Below are 25,477 nucleotides of genomic sequence, written 5' to 3' on the forward strand. Positions count from 1 at the left end.
GTCAAGTGGCTCGTCTGGCTTTGTGGTGCACTGAAAACAACTTGGAGGTCAACATGCAAAAAGCAGTAGAGATGAATGATACATTTCTGAAATAAGACATCTGTCCATCTCCCTTTGTAACTCAGTACAGTAAGTGATGTGGAGTCTGAGCTTCCTACACACCACCATCTCCACTGATTTCAAACTGGAGATCACAACAGCCATCATCAAAAACATTCATCAAGAGCTGCTTTGTATCAAAAACTCACCATGGACCCCACACACTATCTGTATAAAACCCTCTGCTCAGGTATTTGTTACTGCTTCAACAAAACCTGAACTTCACAACCTGTTTCCCAAAGATGGTTTTCCTTATAAAAAAAAAAAAAAAAATTTAAAAAGTGCTGTACGTGATGTATGTGATCCGTTATTTGAACGGTATTGTACTAATTGTGTTGTATCATCTGAACCACCCCCCCCCCCCCCCACTATTCAGATACAAAATAGCACTCACTTGAACAGGTGAACAAAGCACAGCAGAACAATCCTGTAAAAACACACACACACACACACACACACCATGGAAGATTTGACCTTGAAGGACGTGTGCCAGTAATGATGCGGAGGTTGTTTTTCTTATGTTACAGTGGATGGTATGTGAGCATTCACCTGTGTCTCCTGCTCTCTCTTCTCTTCTGTTTGCCCCTTTCTTAGCCTCGTTTGTCCATGTCTCTGGACTACATTAGAAAACCAGACAGTGTGACCCACAACTTGTATGCATGCATGTGTGTGTGTGTGTGTGTGTGTGTGTGTGTGTGTGTGTGTGTGTGTGTGTGTGTGTGTGTGTGTGTGTGTGTGTGTGTGTGTACCTTTGTATCTCCAGCACAAGACCCCCACGAGACCCAGCAGCAGGAGGAGGACAGCTCCCACAGCAGTAGTCATGAGAATATATAATAGATCACCAGCAGGGTTTTGGACATCTGAAGGCAAACGTTATGCAAATGTTATGTGTATTTGTGTGCGTATTAGTGTTTGTGTTTTTACACAGCATGCATTTTAATTGCTTTTTAAGATATTAGGAGACCATGTGGATATGCAGTAAATGCATGTTACCGTCAGTCAGAGTCTTTGCACTGTCAGTAGTGGAAGCGTCAGCTGGAGCCTTTGCACTTGTTTTGCCATCAAATCTTGATGTAAATTCTGTTGTTGAGATTCCTGGAGAGGGAGATGTGTTTGTTAGCATAAGATGGTGTACTGCTTTAGTACTACTTGTGTTTGCAAGTTTGGCTACAGTACTGACCCATTATAAATGTGTATAGGAACATTCAGGATGGTTTACATTCGTGACACTAGTAGACTGCACCTGAGTGGGGGGCAGGTGAACAAGCTCATCAGTGCATGTTTAAAAGTTTATTTAAAAACTAATTTTATAATGAATTTTATAATGAAGACTTTCCAAGTAATGATGTTTTATTAGAGTCAGCACTAATGCAATGGAATTATCCCTCTTGAGCATCGTGATACAGCCACAAAATAAATCAAATTATGTCAAAATAAAATCCCCAATGAAGTATTAAAAGTATTTAAAATATATATTTTTTTTAATTTTTTCTGCATTTTATGTGTATATCTCTATTGAAGATATTTGGCCTTTAAATAGCAGCATATTTTTTCTGTTATTAATCATGTCTTTTAAGGTCAAATGCCAAAGTTGGCTGTATGCATCACTTCCACTGTGAGAGTCTATTGCTGTTTCATAAATAAAGAGCCAAAGCAGGACAGAGAGTTGTGGTTTCTGTTTACACCCACTGATAACCACATACATCATGAAGGTGTGCGTGGTGCAGTTTGACAGCAGAATGTGTGTAGAGTGCAGTTCACTGACAGCAGTTGGACGCCACTGTCTGTTACTTTCTCTTTAGGACCTTAGAGTGGAAGCCATTCTGAGCTGTGGTTTGGTTCACATGTACACATTACTGGTGTACAAATTCAGTGCACTGGAGAGACAAGCTTGATCAGGAGGGTTGAACACCAAAGTAGAGCAGATGGTTCTGCAGATTTGTACACAATATGAAACCAGATCAGTGACATGGAAACAGACTCACTCACACTCAAGAAAAAACACCAAATGTGAAAATCACCTTGTATCCCAAACAGGCAACTCTGGTCCAGTGTTTGGTGTGAAAGGGTTCATATGTAGGCTGGTCATAGAAGGTGGTTGCTTAGGGCAGTAGAGCAGCATTGAAAAGGTTCTGCAAAGTGAATTTATTTTTCTGTGGACATATTAACTATATAGTTATACTAAAATATAAATATTAGGAGTGTAATGGTACATGTATTCATCCCAAATCACCACATACACATTACAGTTCTGTGTATGCAGTCATATGGAGAGTATGTGGTAGTCTAAATGTGAAAGCTGATGAACGTAATGTGGAATCATATTTCACACTCGCAAATTCGCCGCCAAAAAAAGCTATCAACACGCTAGGCTGGATTTAACTCAAGCTCGTTAGCGACATTTACTGAATCATTAACACTATGAGCTGTTTCTTTCAAATCACCTGTGTGGGAAAGTTTCCCAGTGACCTGAGTGGTGGACGAGGACAGTGTGTTGGTGTTGTAGAGTCTGTGGGCTAAAACACATGAACATGCACATTCAACAGCATCACCCAGATGTGTTTGTTGCTTTTGTCCCGTTGTACCAAACAGTGATATCTAAACTGGGATGTGATGGATATCTTACAATCAAAGTCCTTCTGGTGAAGTGGAACTTGGAATCTTCTTCAGATATATTTATTTCTCAGGCGGTTATTAGTAATCCTTAGATCATTCTTACTACAAACTTGTAACTCTTGTTAAAATGAACTTATATTACAATTATAATTAGTTTAGCATTACTGAATTTGTAATGTGTCTAGCTGGGGGGAAATTGGCACACATGCACACACACACGCACACAAACGTACACACACACGACTGCTGCAATATGGCCAGACCCACATTTGAAGGACCTGGAGAAAGACATCATTATACACACCCTAAACGTACATTCAAAGTGATAAAAATCTGCTAAAGTGATACACCACCACCCACCCCAAAATACACACACATGCTCCCACACTCACAAATACATGCATGCTCCCGTGCACACACTATCACTGATGTCACTGTGGCAACAGCTACCGGTTTACAGATATGACAGTTCCCAGCATGCATCTCTTCCTCCTCATATATGTATTGCTAATCTGGGTGCACTGGGTGCAATGTGTGAAATGTGCACACTTGTTTATTTCTGTTTGTGTTATTTATTCCTCAGTTGTTCATTCTGTATATGATGCAGCTGTTGGTCACTGTCCACTTGGTCAGGCAGACTGGACAGCTCATGCAAATACACACAAACACACACCCACCCACACAGGCACACCTACGCGCGCGCACACACACACACACACACACACACACACACACACACACATGACGATGCTACTTTTGGAGATTCATGGGCTTTAGGTTCTGCTGTGATCCAGCTCTGAACTTCATGGTTTAATCAATAAATCACTAACTGACTCAGTAGGGATTTTGAGGAACAATGTCACATTCACTCCAGTGACACTGATGTTTCAGAGAAAGCCAGATGCTCGAGGATAAAATTAAACGTGGTTTTAATCTGAAAAGGATAATCCAACACGGTCGAAACACAGGCAAGGGACAGAACCAGTACTATAGGATAAACAGAGCCAGGGAGCATCACAGAGATGAGCTACAGTCCAGGTCGAAATCTAGAGAGACAAAATATTCAGGCAGACAAATACAAGATGGGCAAAAAACAGAAATAAGAAATACAATATATAACATTCATCTAGCACTTTTTTTCTGAAGCAACTTACAATTATGACCAAATACAATTAGATCCATTGAGAATTAAGGGTCTTGTTCAGAGGCCCAACAGTGGCAACTTGGCAGCAGTGGGGTTTGAATGGGCAACCTTCTGATTACTAGTCAAATACTTTAAACACTGAACTACCACTGCATAACACACTGAATGCAATACAAGTGGCAATATTTCCCAAGATGCCTCTCACAGGAAGTACTACTCCACCCTGCCTCCTAGAGTCCAGAATATGGCGCACTTCATAGATCGGGGCACAGTCAGAGCTGTGGAGGAGTGGCCTCAGGAGAGACCTCATCCAAGGGCCCTGGAATCACAGGCTTCAGAAGGGCCAAATGAAACGACCTTGAAACACAAAAGTGAGCAGGTAAGTTGAGTTGATATGTGACTTAATTCATGCGCTTTGTAATTTAATTCGGACCTATAAATTTGGGACCCAGCTTGCGACATGACCCTGGCTTGCGGAAGTCATGCGTAGAGCCACACTCTGCCACCAGGTTGGTGCAGCAGGGTCTCCCTCCCATGTCTGTCCACCACCTCCTTATATCTACGGTTCTGTTCGATACACAGGTGTGTCTCCTCCCATACTTTTTCAACTACAGTGAGGACCATAGTGTTACCTTCAGAACATGGGAGGTCTCTAAGGAAATCTAAAGCAATGTGAGACCAAGGTCTGTCTGGTATGGGAAGTGGCATGAGCTTTCCTGTGGGTAGGGTCTTAGGTGTTATACTCTGACTGCAAACTGAACACGAAGAAACATATTTATGAACATCGCCGGTCATGGTCTCCCACCAGTACCAGTTAGCCAGAAGCCGTCGAGTACATGTCTTCCCAGCATGCCCTGAAACCAGCGAGGAATGAGCCCACGTCAATAGGCGGTCACGGCACGAGGTAGGAACATATTGTTTCCCTGACAGACACACCTTTGGGATGACTGTGTCTTGCATGGCCTGTTCTGTTTCATCATCTATTTCCCATTGTATAGATGACAGGTGTTTCCAGCTAGGAAGGATGTTTTCCATCTCCTGTCTCCTCCAAGAAAACACAGGATAAGGTATTAGCTTTAGTATTCCAGGTCCCAGGATGGTACACGATCTTAAAATCAAATCTTGAAAAGAACAGGGTTGTTTAGCTGTAGGCATGTATTCCAGATTCCTGTGGTCGGTGATAACAAGAAAAGGATGATTCGCCCCTCTAACCAATACCTTCACTCTTCTAAGGCCTGTTTAATGGCCAACAGTTCACGTTCTCCTATTCCGTAATTACGTTCCACTGGTGATAACTTACGGGAACAATAAGCTACTGGGTGTAACTTGGACTTATCTTGTCCTTGTGAAAGTACAGCTCCTACCCCGATGTTAGAAGCATCAACCTCCACGACAAAGGGAACGGAAGGATCTGGATGCCTAAGTATAGGAGCCGTGGTAAAAGCTTCTTTCAGTTTTCTGAATGCTTGGTCAGCCTCCTGATTCCACAATAACTTGGTTGTTGCTCCCTTCAGGAGGGCTGTGAGAGGGGCTGCAATACTACTAAGTTCCGTAAGAATCATCGGTAAAAGTTTGCAAACCCCAAGAAACTCTGGAACTTTTTAACGGTGACCGGAACGGGCCATTGAATGATAACGTCGATCTTCTTGTCATCCATGGTGATTCCACTATGGCTAATCACGTATCCTAAAAAAGTTGTGGTTGGAAGGTGGAATTTACATTTCTCTCCCTTGACATATAACACGTTATCCAGAGGAATCTTCAATACTTTTCGTACGTGTTGGCTTTTAATGGGTGAATAGATTAGGATGTCATCAATATAACAAATTTTCCCATGTATTTACAGAGGATATCATTGATAAAAGCCTGAAAGACAGATGGAGCCACACTGAGACCGTATGGCATGACTTTGCACTCATAGTGACCTCTGCTGGTGATAAAATTGGTTTTCCATTCATCACCTTTCTTGATCCTTATCAAATTAAATGCACTACGGAGCTCTAATTTGGTGAAGATCTTGGCTTCTTGTAGTAGTTCCAGAGTGAGAGGAATGAGAGGTAACGGGTATGAATATTTCTTGAAAATGTGATTTCGGTAGTCAATATAGGGACGAAGACCTCCGTCCTTCTTTTTTACAAAGAAAAATCCTGATACCATGGGGGAAGTGGATTGCTGAATAAAGCCTTGACTTAATACTTCATCTATATATTCTTCCTTGATCCTCTCTTCTTCTTGGGAGAGAGGATAAATACGAGCCTTGGGAAACACGGCTACCTCCAGGAGCTCAATAGCACAGTCGTAGGGAAGATGGGGAGGTAACAGGGTTGCTTTTTTCTTACTAAAGACCAAAGAGAGATCCTGGTATTCCGGAGCGAGGGAAAAGGCTTGTGTATCAGCAGGGCTCTCAACAGTGGTGGAATATAACTGGACAACTGGTAATGTCAAACAATTTCTTAGGCATTGAGATGACCACTGAGTGATTTCCTTACGTGACCATGATATAATTGGGTCATGTTGTTCTAGCCAATGTAGACCTAAAATGACTGGAAATGAGGCATCTTCTATGATGAGAAATGAGATGATCTCTGAGTGGATTGCGCTTGTGGTAAGTTTTATGGGAGTAGTGTGGAGCGTAATGGAACTGGCTCCTACTGGTGATCCGTCCAGAGCCACCAGGTGAAGAGGCTTGGGTAATAGCTGCGATGTCCAATTCCCATATAAGATGTGCGTGTATGAAGCTTCCCTCGGCTCCTGAATCAACTAAGGCTGTAAACATAGAAGATGTGTAGGAGCCCAACATAAACAAAAAAAAAATGTCTTAGCGATCATCTTTCTTGATGGCAAGATCTCTACCTTGTTTTCTGATGTGGGTGGCCTGATCCGTCTATGGCTCAGTGATGCTGGATTAGGTCGAAGACAACAATCCCTGATAACATGTTTTGAGGATCTACAATAAAAACAGAGACCATCTTGGGATCGAAGCTACCTCTCCTCTTCAGTCAAGCGTGAAGAATCACATTGCATTGGTTCCACTGTCTGCTCTCGTCTGAGCTCTGGTCTATAACTGGGAGAGGGATAGGTATGGTGAGAACTACTAGTTCTACATGGTTTTCGTTCCTGGATGAAATGATCCAGACGTATAGAAAGAGCTATAAGCCGATTCAAATCTTGGCAAGCCAGTTCATGTAAAACCTCTACATTGAGACCATTCCGGATAGTGACGTTCAACGCCTCCTCATTCCATCCACTGCCAGCAGCGACTGTATGGAAATCTCGTGCGTAGTCGGCCACAGAATGATTGCCTTGGTGTAATTTGTTAAGTATCGCCCCACTGGCTCTTCCATCATGCGGGTGATCGAACACAGCCTTGAATTGCTCAATAAAGTCGTCATAAGACGCCAGTTGTACGTTAGCCCAGATGGCAATCGCCCAGTCAAGAGCTTTGTCAGTTAGACGAGAGGTAATGAAGGTAATTTTATCTTGATTGGAACAGGTTGGAAGGCTATTGAAATACAATGAATATTGCAACAAAAAACGTTGACACTTGGGTAGCCATCATATTTTTCAGGTTTCTCACAGGGAGGGTTGGTTGGATACTGCTCATGGCGGTAGTAGGTGCAGGCGTGGGACTGAACTGAGAAGGAGTAGTCATCAATTGTAGCCAGGAGGTAAGTTCTCTGAGACTTTGTCCTAGTTCCAACATTTGAGTTTGTTGGTCTGCTTGTTGCTTGCCTATAGTATCCATTGACTGTGTGAAACCCTCAAGCAACTGGTGCTGTTGGTGGATTAGTTGACCCTGGTTGGTCAAAGCATCTGAGTCCGCCAACTGCATGGAGGTGAAGTATGGGCCAGGCAAAAATCGCATGCAGATAAAAAAAAATAGGGATTTATTGTAGTAACAGGTAGTGGAAACGGTCACAGAAATAAATTAGTAACTCGAAAGTAGGGAAAACAGTCCGTGTCAAAAAATCATAAAGACCAACCAATAATCCAGGCATCAGAATCCAAAAGGAGCAGACAAAAATCAGAAACGGGAAACATTAAGTCAAAGTTCGGTACACAGAAAAACAATCCAAAGAGCGTTCGGTATGCATAGGACTCTAGAGGCAATACTTCACAGTGTCCTAATGTTCGAGACAGACTTAAACAATCAAGTACACAGGGGAGTTCAATATTCCGGTGATGATGATCTGACGTGAAGTTCATGATTGGTGGAGTCCTGGGTTGGGTGATGAACAGCCTGCTGAGTGCTATACTGTGATGAGGAATTGGGTAATATGACACATATGGGCTCAATGCTGGAATGTAAATAATGACCAACGCAGATATTAACACACAATGATGATTTTTCTAATGCAAAGATGGTACAGATAAGTGTGAAAAGTTAATGGAGCGCTAAGACTGGAGAGACGACATTTCACTGAGACATAAGACAATAAGAAATGGCGTCCTTGGAGGGTGACACTCTACTTTGGTGGGGCGGTGTAGCAAGAAGGATAAAAGAAGATCCCAAATGTCAGGTCTGCAGTTGTTCTCGAGGCAACTCCTTTGTTGGAAACCATACTGGTGTCAATAAAGACATCTTCTGTTTTTCTCTACCATCCTGAACATTGCCTGTTTGAGTGCTTTGATGTTTTGCATGACTCATCAGCTCTGTAAATATCTGAGCATCAAAGTTTCACATTCGCTATTACCCTCGGTCATCAGGCATAGTGGAATGAACAGACTACATGATCAAAAAACTGCTAGCTCCAGTTCTATGTGAAATGCATATGACTCCTAGTGCAACCACAAAAGTGGCCCCTTTCCAAGTTTTCATGGGAAGACCATTTGAGCCAACCAGGCCTCCTGCTAGCTGTGTGGCACACTCTGATTAGGTTGTACCCTCATTAAGAGCCACCAACTCTGCCCCATAAACCAACGGCCAACCGACACTGAGGAAAACATGCAGCAGCAATGCAATGCACCACATGCCCCGGTGTGGTTTTGTCTGCATGCACAACTCCCACAACCCACCAATCCCACAACCCACCACTCACAATTTCAACATGTAACCTGTGACTGTCAGGTTGATCAGGGGTGAGGCACCCTGACAGACGTAACACATGTGTCACAACAAGACTTTTCTAAGAGGGGCCTTTGTGAAGCTGTTATGTAGGGTGATGCCACCTGAAGGAGATCAGGCTAACCAACCCTGATTAGCTCTTGGCTTGTGACCTCCCTCTGGTAGCCGTGAACTTGCGTTGTAAGCCATGCGTTACTTAACCAACATCACCTCAATTATCAACACTGGAGGACGCCACAACTGTTCAATGAACGGGTTGGTATTTCCATGACTTTTCAATGCTAGGCTGCACACCGTTGTCAGCACTCTTCAAATATCCTCTGACAAATGGTTCCATTTAAAAACAGTATAATAGCTATTTTTAAATAATTTATCTTTGCTCTGTTGCCAAGCAGAGATTCTATAGTTGTTTTAGTCACTTTATAATGTTGCCAAGCAGGTTTTCTACGTTTGTTGTGATAGCAGTCTGCCAAAACTACATTCTTCCTCTTTTGTGCCACTCATGCTGTCTATATATTCTAAGCCCTGTGTGACAATAAACTGGAGCACTTCTGAGTGCTTGCTGACTCAGTGTCCTGTGTGCACCTCAGGCACCTGAGGTTCACAAAGATGAAACCGGACTCCTCACTGAGGGTTGACCATCCAAATGCTTAACACACTGCATTGTGGGTAATAAGAATGCTCTGAATTTAAAATGCTCCTTAACATCTGTTCAACAATTTTTAAAAGTCTCAGGAAGCCAATTCTTTAGCTGCTCTAATTTCATGTGCTATTTTCATTAATAAGAAGAAAAGATGCCTTTGAACCGATAGTGAAATGAAATGACAAAACAGGGTGGTAAAAATATTTGGTGTGCGTGTTGGGGTTAGAAGTTTGTCAAAATTTCATTTGAATACACTTCCTTTCCACTGTAAGTGTAGAACATTCAGTAGACTATGTTTCTAAAGAGTGTGTATGTTACTGTAGGTTACTATGGAGGTCAAGGCCTGTTTGATATTCAAAAAGGATGGCAGAGATCCTCATCATGGGAATTTTGAACTGTTTCCATCAGGTGTTTTTCACAGACTGCACATTAACTGGGGGAACCAAAAGGTTCATGTGGGAGGGTCTGTTCTACTGACCTGCTCCTGGAGTGAACATCACATACCACACACTCTTAAATGGATCTTCAGAGAGAAAGAAATCTACCCCACTGACCAGACTCAGGGTTACACAGGCAAAGTTCAGCATCTTAAAGATTCTCCAGGAAATATCTCTCTACTTATATCACCCCCGACTGAGGAGGATGGGGGAGTGTCCACAGTGTAAACACTACAGTCCACTTCCTCCCACTGACTGGACTCTGGCTGTCAGGTGTTTCCCTCTGACTCATGTTGTCTTTATCACTCCAGGACGACACTGCCATCCTGTGGGAGAAACTGACTTGGAGAACCAAGATGGATGATGCTTGTCCACAAACTCTACTACACCGTACAGTCTCAACATGCCTAATTCCTACTTCTTTGTGTTATATTCTGTGCAGATGACTTTTTGACTGGGACAGATGTATAGAGAATAACATTTTTCTCATTCAGTGTTTTTGTTTCAATCTTTCCAAGAGATGACATGGGGGTTTAATCATGAAGTTTGCACCTTGAGATGTAGATATCAGTAAAAGGACTGAATGAGGACGGACTTTAGTAGAACATGTGTGTGTATGTGTGTGTGCCAATTCTGCCCCAGCTAGACACATCACAGATAGTGATGCCCAACAGATAGTGGGATATCCAACTGCTGTCAGTGAACTGCACTCTACACACATTCTGCTGTCAAACTGCACCACACACACCTTCATGATGTACTTGTTTATTAGTGGGTGTAAACAGAAAACACAACTCTCTGTCCTGCTCTTTATTTATCAAACAGCAATAGACTCTCACAGTGGAAGTGATGCGTACAGACAACGGACGGCATTTGACTTTAAAAGGCATGATTAATAACAGAAAACATATGCTGCTATTTAAAGGTCAAATATCAAAAAATCCTTCAATAGAGATATACACATACAATGCAGAAAAACTATTCCTTGAGAAAAATACCATAATGTAATAATAAAACGCAATACATTTTTTACAGACTCATAGAGCAAAATGATGCTTGTAGGAGTCAGAATTTAGTTCTAGATTAACAATATTTAAATTGACATTTACAGCATTTAACATGTTGATTTAGCAGTTAGCCTCTTTTCTCAAGTGTACCAAAAACAAACAAACAAAACCCCCACAAGTTCTCTGGTTCTATATTTTTTCAATCTTAGTCCTGCCTCTACAAGTCCTACTTTATGCTAGTATCTAATTAGCAATTAGCAAGTAATTAGCACTGGTTCATCTCTATCGGACCGAACTACTGCACATTATTTCAGTGCCACTTAATGGGACAGGTTAGCGAAGAATCATATTTACTTTATTTTCCCTTAACCCAGGTGGACAAGACATGGTTGGAGTAAACTAAAGGAGCACATTTTGCTCCTTTAATTTAGAACAAAAGCTGCTAATGTTGCTAACAGACCATGCTTTTACTCAATAAATGTACACAATGTGATTTTAGACATTTATTAGACTTTTCAATATTACTTTATTCATGTATTTCACTACTTTGGTAAACTTATTTCAATCACCAAAACAGGTCCACATGAGTAAAGGTACTTTTTCACATGAGATGAAAAATTTCCATATTCCATACCTTGCTTTATACAGTGATCTATGTCACATTCTACCTCAATAGGAATAGGAATATTTATATTATATTACATTATATTACATAATAATAAATAGGTAACTTTTATATACTGGGTAATATAGTGTGTGTGTGTGTGTGTGTGTGTGTGTGTGTGTGTGTGTGTGTGTGTGTGTGTGTGTATTTGGGTGGGTTAATCACTGTCCCTCATCTTATGGGAGGCAGATATGCATCACCCAGCTAAAGCGCTGCTTTCCTTCTTTTCGCCCAGTAGGATGGGCAGTTTGTCAGTGTTAAACAGACACTTAAAGTTGGGTGGATCGTCTTAGATTTTGTAAAGTAAATTTGCCGTATTTGGATGAATTTTTCACATTCAGTGAGGAAGTGCAGCTCTGTCTCTACAGTGTCATATTTACATTGCTGACAGAGTCTCTGTTCTCTGGGCAGCCATGACATTTATATCGGCTGGTCTGGACGGCCAGGCTGTGTTCTCTGAGTCTGGACTTTGTCAACGTGGTTCTGTGTTTAATGTCAGTCACTGTGTACAGGTCGTCTGCTACAGTGTACTGACGTTTTAGGGCCAGATAACGTTGCATTTTGCTTTGTGCTTGTGTTTGTGTTCCAGTGGGTGATGTAGTTTAGTTTGTGAAGTGTAATAATTTGGTTTGGTCTGATTGTTTGTACTTCAGACTGGTCCTGATGTGTTAGTGTGTGTTAATGAACTCAGTGTCAGCACCAGCTGTGAGAGGAGACTCTTCTCTCTGCTCTTATTTTTTTTTTCTCTCTCTCCCTCTCTGCCTCTCTCCTTCTCTCTCTCTCTGCCTCCCTCCTTCTCTCTCTCTCTGCTTCCCTCCTTCTCTCTCTCTTTATGCAATAGTTTATGCTCCATCACATTTGATAAATATGAATGGTTGAGAAAAATCTTGTTTTTGTAGAGTCAGTGGTTCTAGCCCATCTGGTCTATTACACAGTTAGTGTTAACCATCCTCCAACTCCAGTCATGGTCAGTGTCTGACCACTGAACCACTGCTGGCTGGATATCTTTCACTGTCAGAACACTCTCAGCCTACCAGTAGCACTGAATCCAGTAACACTGCTGTACCTGAACCACTCATACCAGTACAACACCCACTACCAAGCCTCCAGCACTGTAGTGGGATTGATGTGTGGAGAATGGTTCAGTATCCACATATACTGGGACATCTGTGGTCAGAAACTGACCAGTGATGTCCTGGGTGCAGGGTGACACACAAACTGTGTAAGACACCAGGTGGACACAGTCTGTAATTATACCTACACATTCACTTATTAGAGGTACTGAAAGTGTTCAGTGAGGGCAGGCGAAATGTATGGCAGTTGTGTTTAACTCTTCTGGTGACAGAGGGTGTCTGGTGACTAATATCTGAGGATAATGTGGTCCACATGATAGATACATAAATATGTAATGGTGTTTCTCTACTTTTAAATATCCTGTTTAGTGTCCTGTTAGTAACATGTGATGTTGTTTCTTATAAAGTGTGTGGTGAATGTATTTATATTACATTTATGTGTAAAGTTCATGGTGGTCATGTACTAATATCTGACTAATATCTGAGGATAATGTGGTCCACATGTTAGATACATAAATATGTAATGGTGTTTCTGTATATTTAAATGTCCTGTTTTTGAATTTTAGTAATATCTGATGTATGTGTGTCTAATAAAGTGTGTGGTGAATGTATTTATATTACATTTATTTGTATGTTTAAAAAGTAAGTTCATGGTGGAGAGACTAAATCGACTTATGAGGTTTTCATTGGCATTAGGAATGCGGTTGCTAATAATGTTTTACATGTCTGATTATATTGATTATAGATTGTCTCTCTCCCCCTCTTCCCACCCTCCCTCCCTCCCTCGCTCCCTCCCTCCTTCTCTCCTTCTCTCCATCCCTCATTCTCTTTCTATTTCTTCCTTTCTCTCTCTCTCTCCCTCCCTCCCTCTCTGCCTTCCTCCCCTCCCTCCTTTTCTCTCTCCTTCTTCCCCTCTCTCTCCCTCCCTCCTTGTCTCTCACACTTCCTTTCTTTCTCTCCCCATCTCTCTCTCCCTCTTTCTCTTTCTCCCCCTCTCTCTAGAGCAAATGAGAACAGTAGTAACTAAATAAGGAAACTAAACAAGTCGTGTGTAATATGGGTATATAACTGACTAGAACCTAAACAGGACAGAAGACAAGAGTCATTAACTACAGGCATGAAATACACATACAAACAGAATATGTAACTAGAAACAGACAGAAGTAGAACTGCAGATCCTGCCGCTGGATAGATTTTTTGTTTTATGTAGTACAGTAGTTATTGATACAGACCAGTCGCTATATGCAGTACGGCCCACTGAGTGCAGTTGAAGTGATTTTTTGTTTTGTAACCACGCCCCCATGATGGCACACACCTGCCCCTGGTTTAATGTTGTGTGTGTCTGTGTGTATTTAAACCCCTGTTGGTGTGTGCATTAGTGTTGGTCATTGTTTATGTTGCTAGTCCTACGTGTATTCATGTTAAACGTATATGTGTTGCCGTCGTTAGTGTTCCTGCAGTGTTGCGTGTATTCGTGTTATCCGTTTATGTTGTGCGAGTGCCGTCGTCGTAAGCGTTAAGTATCAATAAATGTGTGTCAAAGTCGAGGGAGTCTGTGCGTCCTGCTCCGCGCCCTGCGGCACTCCAGCTGTTACAGCAATCAAGTGGCACATACAACAAATGCTACAGATTCTTGAAGTGCTGATGTTTGTTCAGTTTTCCACCTGATCTCACTGAGTTTGTCTGTGTGTCTAGTGAGGGGTCTGGTGTTGTCTGTACAGGCAAAGGTCTGAGTAACAGAAATGATCCAGTTAGATTCCCATTCTAATTAGATTTCCAATCCCATCATGTATGAAGACTTAAGCGTCGGTCACATCTAATTGCCACCTCGAAAATTAGAATTCCAGAAAATTCTAATTTAAAGCGTCAACCCAAACAGCTATAAAATTAAGATAAAAAAGAGCAAAATTACAAGACTTTGTACATAAATGCTTCATGAACTACAAATTCCATAATGCCCTCATACAGGTAGCTGAGATATGTGTACACTGAGAGAGACTGAGCTACAACGTCATTTGTCATGGCATACTATGTCATTTCAACCAAGAAAATCGTAACATATTGATATGTGTACGCCAAACTCTCAACTATGAAGTCTTGTTCTTGTTTGCCACCAACTGCTGTGGTCATCTGTGGTCTCTTGCAGAGGTATTGTTATTCATCAATTGTTATTCAGGACAGTAAATCACTCTACCAGCTGTGGGTTCCTCTTGGATGTGCTATGACAGGGATGCTGCTCGTACGTGGTCACTCTTTGATTAGTCTGTGTTGGCACTTAGGTAACATTTAGAAAGTATTTTCTGTGCCACATTTCTGTAACTTATTTACAGAGTTTCATTATAATATCTATTTTATTCTAATTGGTTTCATTATAATATCTATTTTATTCTAATTGGTTTCACTATAATATCTATTCTATTCTATTGTATATTTACTTCTCTTCTATTATGCTAATAACCCCTTGCTACACTGAACTCATGAAGCTTCAGCTCTCGGTGTAGTATTTGTAATGAGACTGATGGAGTCCAGATGCTCGCAGATGATGTTAATCACTGATAATTTATTAAGAGAGAGGAAATCCAAAGGTGTAGTCAGAATACTCTGCACTGGTGGACTGAGGCTGAGTGAAGAGCCAGCTATATTTTTCTATATATTTAGAGTGCTGACACCAGTTTCCTCTAAAGTATCCAATCTCTGCACTATAGGTTTAGTAGATCAAACCCTATGTTAGGCTGGCTGAACCACTGACAAAGCAGGATGTATTAAGACTGAGGAATTTTAGAAAGGTAGTTATGCATATTCTCATAACACATGCTAGACAATGCAGTACAGCATTCTCTTCAGAATATAAATTGTAATTACAGGCATAATTTGGAATCAGATACATTTTGTAGTTTTATGTGCATTAAACCTTTGCCTGCACCTCTGCCTTTGGTTGTAGGTAAGTGGGACAGGGGTAAATAATTACAGTAACAGAAGTTATCTAAAATAAGAACACATTAGTGATTTTAATCCAGCTGGTCCACCTACATTAATGATCTGCACACTGTGCAGTTTTCAGAACGATAATGTAACGTGGAGGCAGACAGGACTTTACGCACATGTGTAAACGAAAGTTCTTCATTTGCAAAATAGGTGGACACAATGGCAAAATTAACCAAATGATGCAAATTAAACACTGATTAAATGGAACACCAAAAAGGGAGAAAAACGATACAGGAACTGTGCAGAAACAATAAAATTGTGATGTAACGTTTTATACTATGGCATCGAAGCTTGTATCGCACTGTGTACTGAAGCTTGTATCAGTTACTATTACCACTAAAGTTAAAATTACCATTAATATTACCACTAAAGTTACTAACAACACGTGACTAATGATGGTCGAAGCTTTAGACATCACTGAAGCACAGGATGAGGGTGAGACTGTTTCATAAGTTTGGCACTGTCCTATAACTTGGAAGCTTTTTCTTTTTACTAAAAAAAAAAATGGAAATGCTAATTACAGAAGTCAAAAGTGAGTGTAAACGTTTCATAACGCCAACCTGTTGTTTTTTACATAAAAGGGAAACAATGATTTTAGACAAATAATTTCAGAATGTAATTACTAAACATCATTACTGATCATCCATTTTTTTAATGACATATGAAGGCGGCGGAGTGTTGTAATAGTTTCTAATGCTGCGCAGTTTTTAATCTATGGCTGCTATAAATTCTGAACACCACCAGGTGTCGCTGTTTTGTCACCCACAAGCAAGACGATAAAACAAGAGATATTTATACAAAGATTAACGAATGCAAACTAGACAAAGATGAAAACAGTGACAGGAAAACCAAATGAGGGGTCGGAACAGAAAAACCAAAACAAAGAAGCAAGTGTATTAAAACCTGAGACATTCTTACTTGAACTGCCCAAGATATTTGTTACAATTAAAGGAGTATTTGACCATCACTGAACTAAATGTTACTGGTAATGTGCACAGATGACAGCACAACAACAAATATGACAGCAGAAAGTCTACAAGTAACTCAGACAACCAAGACTTTGCTAGTGTGGATACATAAGAAAACCTTGAAGCTGGATTTATCATTTGCAGTTGGATTTGGATCAAATACCGTGTTTTACCTTTAATGGTGAGTCTGATGTCTTTATAGTACTGGTTAAGATAACACCTGTAGACTCCCTCATCCTCTTCAGTCAAGTGTGATATGAGTAGAGAGAGATTTCCTGGAGAGTGAACAGTACCCAGCTGAACTCTGTTTCTGTACTGTTCACACTCAGTGGTGATCACGTCCCATGAGTTTCTGTTTGTGTTGCGTTTCTTCCAGGTGAAACTCTCAGGTTTGGCGTGTGGGTCAGTACAGGAGCAGGGCAGCAGTACTGAGTCTCCTGTATATGCAGTGATGTTGTCTGTCCTCAGATTCCCTACCAACATGCAGCCTGCAGAAACACACGAGATAAAGGCCTTCACTATTAAACATGGCTGCACAAGTACATGTAAAATGGTTATTATTACATATGGCATAATTAATTATTATTATTATTATTATTAAATATGACATACTTAACTATTATATATGACATAATTAATTGCTCCAGGTCCAGACACCTGATGGTACTGATGGTACCAGCCAACTGATAATGGTACTGGAAATCACTAAGAGATTTCCCAATAGATGTTGGTATGATGGATGCATGACCATCAAGTTATAAGATGTAAATGTCTGATTATATTGATTATAGATTGTCTTTGCCTCCCTCTCACTCACTCCCTCCTTCCTTCTCTCCCTCTCCCTTCCCACTAAAGTTATTACCACTAACATTACCACTAAAGTTACTAATAACGTGACTAATCTTGTTTGAAGCTTCAAACATCACAGATACACAGGATGAGCTTGAGACTGCTTCATAAGTTTGGCACTGTCCTATAACTTGGAAGCTTTATCTTTTTACTAAAAAATTGGAAATGTGCAAATTATAGAACCCAAAAGGGAGGGTAAATGTTTCATTACATCAACCTGTTGTCTCCCAGTACAGTTTTGTATTATGTTTTCACATAAAAATGGAAACAATGATTCTAAACTAATTATTGCAGAATTTAATTACTAAACATCATTACTGATCATTTTTTTTAATGAAATATGAAGGCGGTGCAGTGTTGTATTGCGCAGTTTTGAATCTATGGCTGCTATAATTTCTGAAAACCACCAGGTGTCGCTGTTTTGTCACCAGCTTTCAATGCTCCAAAGCTTCGAATCCTTCAGCAGTACAATAAGGAAGAACCTCAAACGCTTCACAGGACTTCCTATGCACATCATTACCAAAAAGGAAGTAAAAACACATCTGCAGATAAAAACACAGCTGCATTCCACAACACACTACACACAGCTACAGCAGTAACGCTGCTACACATCTTATACACGCTACAAAACTACAGTGTACTGAACACTGAAAACTGCAGCCCAGACTACAGTCTGTCTAGTGAAACCACCACACAACTATGACCTGGAACTCTACAACTCTCTCAGTAGAACTCTACAGAAATTCTCCACCCACTAATATCCACAGTAGAGGGTAAGTGTGTTCAAGTGCAAAATAAATTATTCCTCCACTTCTTTCTCTCTCACATACAGACTAAATCTAACAGTGAAACAGTGTCTTTCTAGTGTCATCACTTCCTCCTGAGCTTCCCAGTGTTCAGTCCCCATCCTCAGTAAAGTGATCCTGCAGTAAGAAGTAGTGCTACACAGTGATCCCCCTCAGCACTGTTTGGACACATCATTTCACTCCTGCACTTAGTGATCAGAGGACCAAACTGAATGTGTAGCTTAGCAAATATTATACAGATCAGACAGGAAGATCTCTAGACTACATGCTGATCAAAATAAACATTTATCATTTAATCAGGTAAACATGAGGATGGTCTGATATTCATATTATTCATAGAGTACAGGTGGATTGCAGCAGTCTATGATCATGTTGTAGCTTTCATACTATTAAGACAAAACTGCTTAAGTGAAGCTGTGAAATCCACCCACTGACACAGAACCACTAAAGGAGTCACCAAAGTAAAGACCACTTTGGATGTAGACAGTACAATGTCATCACAACCCAACAGTTATCACAGGAAGTAGAAACATTTTCTCACCTTTTCTCTGTTACTTTGTTCTTTTTGTTGTTAAAGCTGCCAAAAGCTGTTTGATGATGGTGGATATCTATAAAGTAACTAACTGAGGCTGTAGGCTAGTGTGCACTGCGCTGTAACAACAACAACAAAATAAAATTAAAACTGTAAAAAGACAAAACCCCCAGCATGGGCTGTCTAAGCCTCCTGGCCAATTGATGAACAAATGAGGAATAAATAACACAAACACAAATAAACAAGTGAGCACATTTCACACGTAGCACCCAGTGCAACCAGATTAGCAATACATATGTCAGGTGGAAGAGGTGCATACTGGGAATTCTCACATCTGTAAACTGGTAGCTATGACTATGGTGGCATCAGAATAACTTGGGACTAAATAAGAAAAGTCTTTAAACTGGAGTCACTGGAGTGAATTTATGCTGCCAGAGTCAGTTAGTGATTGACTGATTAAACCATGAAGTTCAGAGCTAGATCACTGACACTGATGAGGATTTGGAGACTGTTTGACAATCTTCGTGGGTGTGTGAAAGAAGTAAACATGTCGTTCACACACCACTCTGAGGAACAGCACAGCAGAATTTTAAGATCACGAACCCAAAAAGGAAGCATGCACATATGCATGTCTGTGTGTGTGTGTGTGTGTGTGTTATGTATTGCTAAAGTGCACCAAGTTTAGCAATACATATGTGAGAAGGAAGAGGTGCATACTGGGAAACTGTACTGTCTTTATGGTTTTATTTTTTTCTTATTTGTTCATTTTTTATTTGTAAATTGTTCTAAGCCTCTAGGATAAGAGGAACAACATAGGAGAACTTGAAGCCCAAACACCCAACAAGAAGAGAGAGAGAGAGAGAGAGAGAGAGAGAGAGAGAGAGAGAGAGAGAGAGAGTGTGTGTCAGAGTGTGAGAGAGAGCAGGGCAGGCCGTGGGAGGGGGTGTTTTTGCAGCTACAAGTATCACTTTGAATGTACATTTACTGTGTGTGTAAAATTGTCTTTCTCCAAGTCCTTCAGATGTGGATCTGGCCATCCTGCAACAGCTGTGCATGTTTTGTGTGTGTGTGTGTGTGTGTGTGTGTGTGAGCAAGAGAGAGAGAGAGAAAGAAAGAGAGAGACAGTATTAGTTATGTATTGTTAAATTGTTAAACAGTGCTCCAAGTTTGGTAGGAGGAACAAGTGCTTGCTGGGAAACTGTACTGTTTTTGTGATATTACAGTTTTTTGCAGGACACAAAAACGGTGACATGTGACACAATAATTGAAACCACTAACTCATGTAGCCCATCTCCTGACCTGTTATACTAAACCAAAAGCACCTTCTCTGATTTACACTCATTTTGTATTTCTAAAACACATTTTTTTCCAATACGCTAAACACAATTCTCTATATTGGACACATCATTTCTTATAGAAAACCCTCAAATGCAAATGATGCATCCATTTATCAATTAACCAAACCCAGTACTCATAGGTGAAGACAATTATGACTAATTTGTACATGGAGCACTATACTATTTGTAGAGCCTGAGCACTATAAAGAGGCCACAGGCTCGATGTCTTGGTTGGATATCAATGGAGGCCAATATTTGAAAGAGAGGATGAGGACGAGGAAGAACAACCATCACAGATGAGCTTTGGGCCACTTTGGTTGACCATATGGTAAAGCATGTGCATTTGTTTCAGGAAAGCTGAGCAGGGGTCCAGCCTAATCTGAATCACTACACTGGACGAAGTGTCAGGAAGTACTATAGTGTCCCTGAGCAACATGGGGGTAAACCATATAAATAGGCTAAAACAAACAAACAAACAAACAAACAAACAAACACTGTCTTCACATTGGGAGACAGCTGTCTGGCTGAAACCCTCTGGGAAGTCCTGATAGCTGAGACCTCCTGATTGAAATGGATTTATTCAGTACCAGTCCAGCTCTTTAACCCACAGGTAGTGAGCTCTGCCCCTCCTCTGGTCTCCATGGTAATATAGAGTAGTACTGACTTGTTTGACTGCTAGCTCAATAAGGGATATGATGGGCATGTCAAAATTCATGAGATCAGAATCCTCTGTAGTCTCTCCCCCAAACCCACCCACACTCGGGAAAACACACAGAAGCACCAAACACACACATCATACACCACATGTAAAGGACTGTACCACATATACAATCAACTACAATGAGGTGTGACCTCTGTCACAGGCAGCTGGATACAGAAGTGGGTAGTGGACAAGAGCTGCATCATACACAGAATGAAAAAGTGAGGAATAAATAACACAAACAGAAATAAACAAGTGAGCACATTTCACATACCACACCATAATAAAAAACAAGTTGTTTTTATAAATGTACAGATTTATAGAGCAAAATTATCCTTGTAAGAGTCACAATACTCTTGTACTTTTCTTATTTCTCAATTTTGTCAGTCTTACTAATGTCCCTACAATTCCTAGCTTATGCTGATCTTAAGTAACTAATCAGCAATTAGCAAGTAATTAGCAGCGGTTCCTCTCTACCGGACCGAACCACAGCGCAGATTTCAGTGCCACTTAACGGGTCAGGTCGGCGAAGAATCAAATTTACTTTATTTTCCCTTAACCCGGGTGGACAAGGCATGTTTGGAGTCCATATTTCGCTCCTTTAGAACAAAAAGCTGCTAACATTGCTAACAAACATTGGAAGCCAACAGCAACGATAGCTTATAGGATTTGTAAATAAGTCAGATATCGAGCTACATGCCCTCAAACCTCATCCAGGTCGCTTCCCGGTGACGTGTTTCTTCACTTGTCTAGTTCACAGTGAGTTATACGACACACCGACTAGTCTGGGAGACATTTATTAACACTTGGATGCGGTTTGACCGTCTTGAGAGAAGTCTGTGGGCATGTATTTACGAAGGCTATATTTGAGTTTCTGTTGACCTCCAGTGTTTGTTAGCAACGTTCGCATTTAACAGCTTTTGTTCTAAACTAAAGAGGCAAAATTTCTTGGTCGATAGACAGAATCGGGGGTAAGTGGTGAGCTGCTGCTCTCTGCTGCTCCCAGATATAAATGCCTTTGTGCAAATGAATGTATGAGGATGACAACACCTGTAGAGAAAAGGTAACACTCACCATCAGCAGCGTGGAGCACAAGGAGCAGATAAACACACACCTGCATTCTTACTGAGTTACACACACACTACACACAGCTACAGCAGGACTGCTGATACACACCGTACACACTCTTCAATGCAGTCTACTGATTGATTTCACAAGAACACTTATAGTGGAGAGGAAGTGTATTCAGATGAAACTGACAAACTAACCACAACACACACACACACACACCAAATATAGAGATGAGGTAGGTTTTGTAAGTTGTCATGTGGTATGTCCTCTTTCTTCTTTATCAGTCAGTGATCTATCAGATATTCTCACATTGTCAGTGAGGACGGTCTCATTCTTAGTTAAGTGGCTCCGTCCTTTGTCATAGAGACACGATGTAGAAGCTCAGGGGGTGAGACCCAATATAACCTCCCTTATTGTTGTTTGGTCAGTTCATTTCACTACGACACCCAAAGTACTTCAAAGGCTTATTAATGAAAACAGTGTTACGCTTCTTACCTGGAGTGAGGAACAGGTGCTACGGGCTAACCGCGATGCGTGGAGTAAACATGGAGTGACACACACACACTGTTGTGGGCAATCTGAAAGACTTTTATTCTCTCCTGGACCACTTCAAGCCATCATTGTACTTATACGTAAAGGAAACAGTAAAAGGTACCGTACAGCGTTACCAAAGAAAAAGGAGTGTTGAGAAGACGAACAGAAAGGTGACGGTTCTCCCCTCACACACACACACTCTCTCAGTTACTCAATCTACATAACCATATAGCTCCCTCTTAAAGGCGCAGTCTGCATATCAAAAGCCTTTTCTTGGTCCATGCAATAATGCACAGGCTAAAGGTATGGATTATGTATGTCAATAAAAAACACCAATTTTATAGAAGAAAATTGGACTTTTAAAAAATCATTTATCAGTCTTAATAAGAAATTTGTAATTTTGTAATCCCAGTGTTGCCATATGATTTACGTAAAATTGTAGCATGGGTCCACCTAGTGGTAAAACGTTAGATTGCAGTTTTTACTGGATTGTAACAATTGGTGGTTTGAATTTTTTTTTTACATGTAAACTCATAAGAACTCAGTTGATTATCCCACATTTTGACTCTATTCTCTTAATTATAAGTAAATACAGTGCCTATTCCTACAAAGGCATAATGATCTATTGCACTAATGTAAATTGTACTGTACTGTTACCGCCAAGATTTATATATATTCAGGGAAACCACAAAGGTGTAGCGGAACTAAAGAAATTATGTGTGACCATGGGCTCACTCAGAGGCCTCACTCTCCTTACAGTTACTCTGTAACAAGAAGTCCCTTGTGCACAAAGGTATTATTAAGTAAAGCAAAGCACTTCTGAGAGAGTTCTGAAGTCCTAGACAGCCTGCCTGCTGCCCATGGTGCTGAAATTACAGTTAGTTTCAGCACCAAAGACAGCCACAAACAGAGCCATTTAGTAAATCTTAGTTCTTTTTTTGTTGTTCAGGTTGCTGTTCAGTTTCCATTTTTGTATGAAGGATTTACTAAAGATGCGTGCTAAACATATATTCAGTGCTAACATTTATCTCCAGTTGTCTCTCTCAACATCTCAATAAGCTTAATTCAGTGTTACACAATCAACACAACTCAGAGTTCTTATTCTATATGTTACATTCTACATAAAATTCACCAGGTTGCCTTTACATTATGTGATGTCATTAGTTTGATGTTAGATTATTAGTTATTATGTGTATGATGTCATATGCTGAGTTATCATTATTTTGATTCATATGGTTCCTCTTGCTAAAAAGGACACTCTGGGAGTAACATTAGCTAATGTTACCTTAAACAAAAATCAAGAGAATGCCAGATTGATCCTTCCCCAGAAAACTGTTGAAGCTAAAATTGTCCTGGGGAAATGTTCCTGTGGGTTGTGGCTGTGAATGATAAAAAACGACAAACAGTTCACAGTGTGAACCTTCATGATGGAAAAAAAAATTCCTACTTAGTGTCATCAAGGAATGTTTTACAATGTAAGTAGATTTTCCAACAGTTAACTAAATGGTGAAGTGTGTGACAGGAAGTTAATGTTTATAATCTCTCTTACATTATCCTAGGGGGAAATATAAACATGCTGTGACACTTCAATTAAGTAGTATTAAGGCACACCTCAAATCCACCATATGTACCTCATCTCCATCAGGTGGACCTCCACCAGGCAGACCTCATCTTCACCAGGTACACCATATCTCCACCAGGCAGAATTTAACTCCAACAGGTAGGCATCAGCTCCACCAGGCACTCCTCAGCTCTACTGGGAGGTCCTCGATATTGATGAGCAAGACACTGCAGCAGCTGTTTTCACCACAGTTAATGCTGTGTTCCACTGAATAAATGATGATTTGATAATTATTACAGTCTGTAATATGTAAAGTAGAGTCACATGTAACATTAGCATTCCTGCTCAAATTGTTAATCAATCATTTCCTACATGTATCACTGAGTCCTGTGGAACTGGAAAATGTACAAAACAGACATGGCAAGGAGACAAATGTAATGACACAAGCTTCCAGTTTGTTTGCTCTTCATGCATGCTGGCTGACCATGAAGGACGGTCCACAATAGTCGGTGCCAACTCTCAGACCAAATCAGGTTTCACAAAACAGGTTATTGAACTTGTCCTGAACTTGTGCCAAACCAAAGTCAATTAAAACAAATCTCACAAGCTTAGGTCTGCTTGCCTGATCTTTTTAAGATAGCAGAAAAAGTACAAATACTCTTTAGCTAATTTTGGGATCAACTGAACACTGGACACAACATTTGAACATTTGACTCTTTGTATGTAGGTTAGCTAAGAACATGATCATAAGAAATCTCAGTAATACTGGCATGTCAGGCACTGAAGAGACAAGCCTCATATCCTTATCAATAGAATTTTGTGCTAAATAAAACATATAAGGGGTTTAATTCTATGTGAGTTGGAACTGAAATGAAAATGAAACTTCACTGCGTGTACAATGCTGTTCTCAATTTTAAAATTAAATCCACAATATATTTTAACAGCCCTGGATCTAGACTGCTCTGGTTGAGGAGGCAGTAAAACATAATGGGTTGGCATGTGTTTAGTCATATTTTGAAAGCCAGAACTATATTCTGGGCTTGATTTGAAGAGGGATGTGAGGAGATGCAAATCTCACAGTGAAAAAAAAAAAATACATGCGGACAACCAATCCCTTGTAAAACATATCTCCCTTTACACCCCATCTAGATTAATATTAATGTGATGTCATTTAAGATGTCTTACTATTTTCACTCTAACCTTCTGTATGTTTTACACGCTAAGTTACGTTGGGCGTATCAGGAATTCCTCGTGTCAAACGAGGTGGATCCGTAGAGTTGCGATCTTTCTCTTTACATTGGTGACTCAGTGGAGGGCTTGGTGCGTCATGCATCTGCCTTGGATGATTCTAGAAATGCAGCAAGATCTATGCTCTTTATTCAAGAA

At 40.5% G+C, this 25,477-nt stretch overlaps 1 long non-coding RNA gene across 2 annotated transcripts in view; it reads left to right on the plus strand.

Moving 5' to 3' along the window:
* The window catches only part of LOC145647300 (uncharacterized), a 498,552-nt gene that overhangs the window by 317,597 nt on the left and 155,478 nt on the right, over positions 1 to 25,477 (plus strand). The gene's annotated exons all lie outside the window — the stretch shown is intronic.

Source organism: Electrophorus electricus, chromosome 2 (genome assembly GCF_041902795.1).
Source record: "Electrophorus electricus isolate QZ-2024a chromosome 2, ASM4190279v1, whole genome shotgun sequence".
Classification (NCBI taxonomy): domain Eukaryota; kingdom Metazoa; phylum Chordata; class Actinopteri; order Gymnotiformes; family Gymnotidae; genus Electrophorus; species Electrophorus electricus.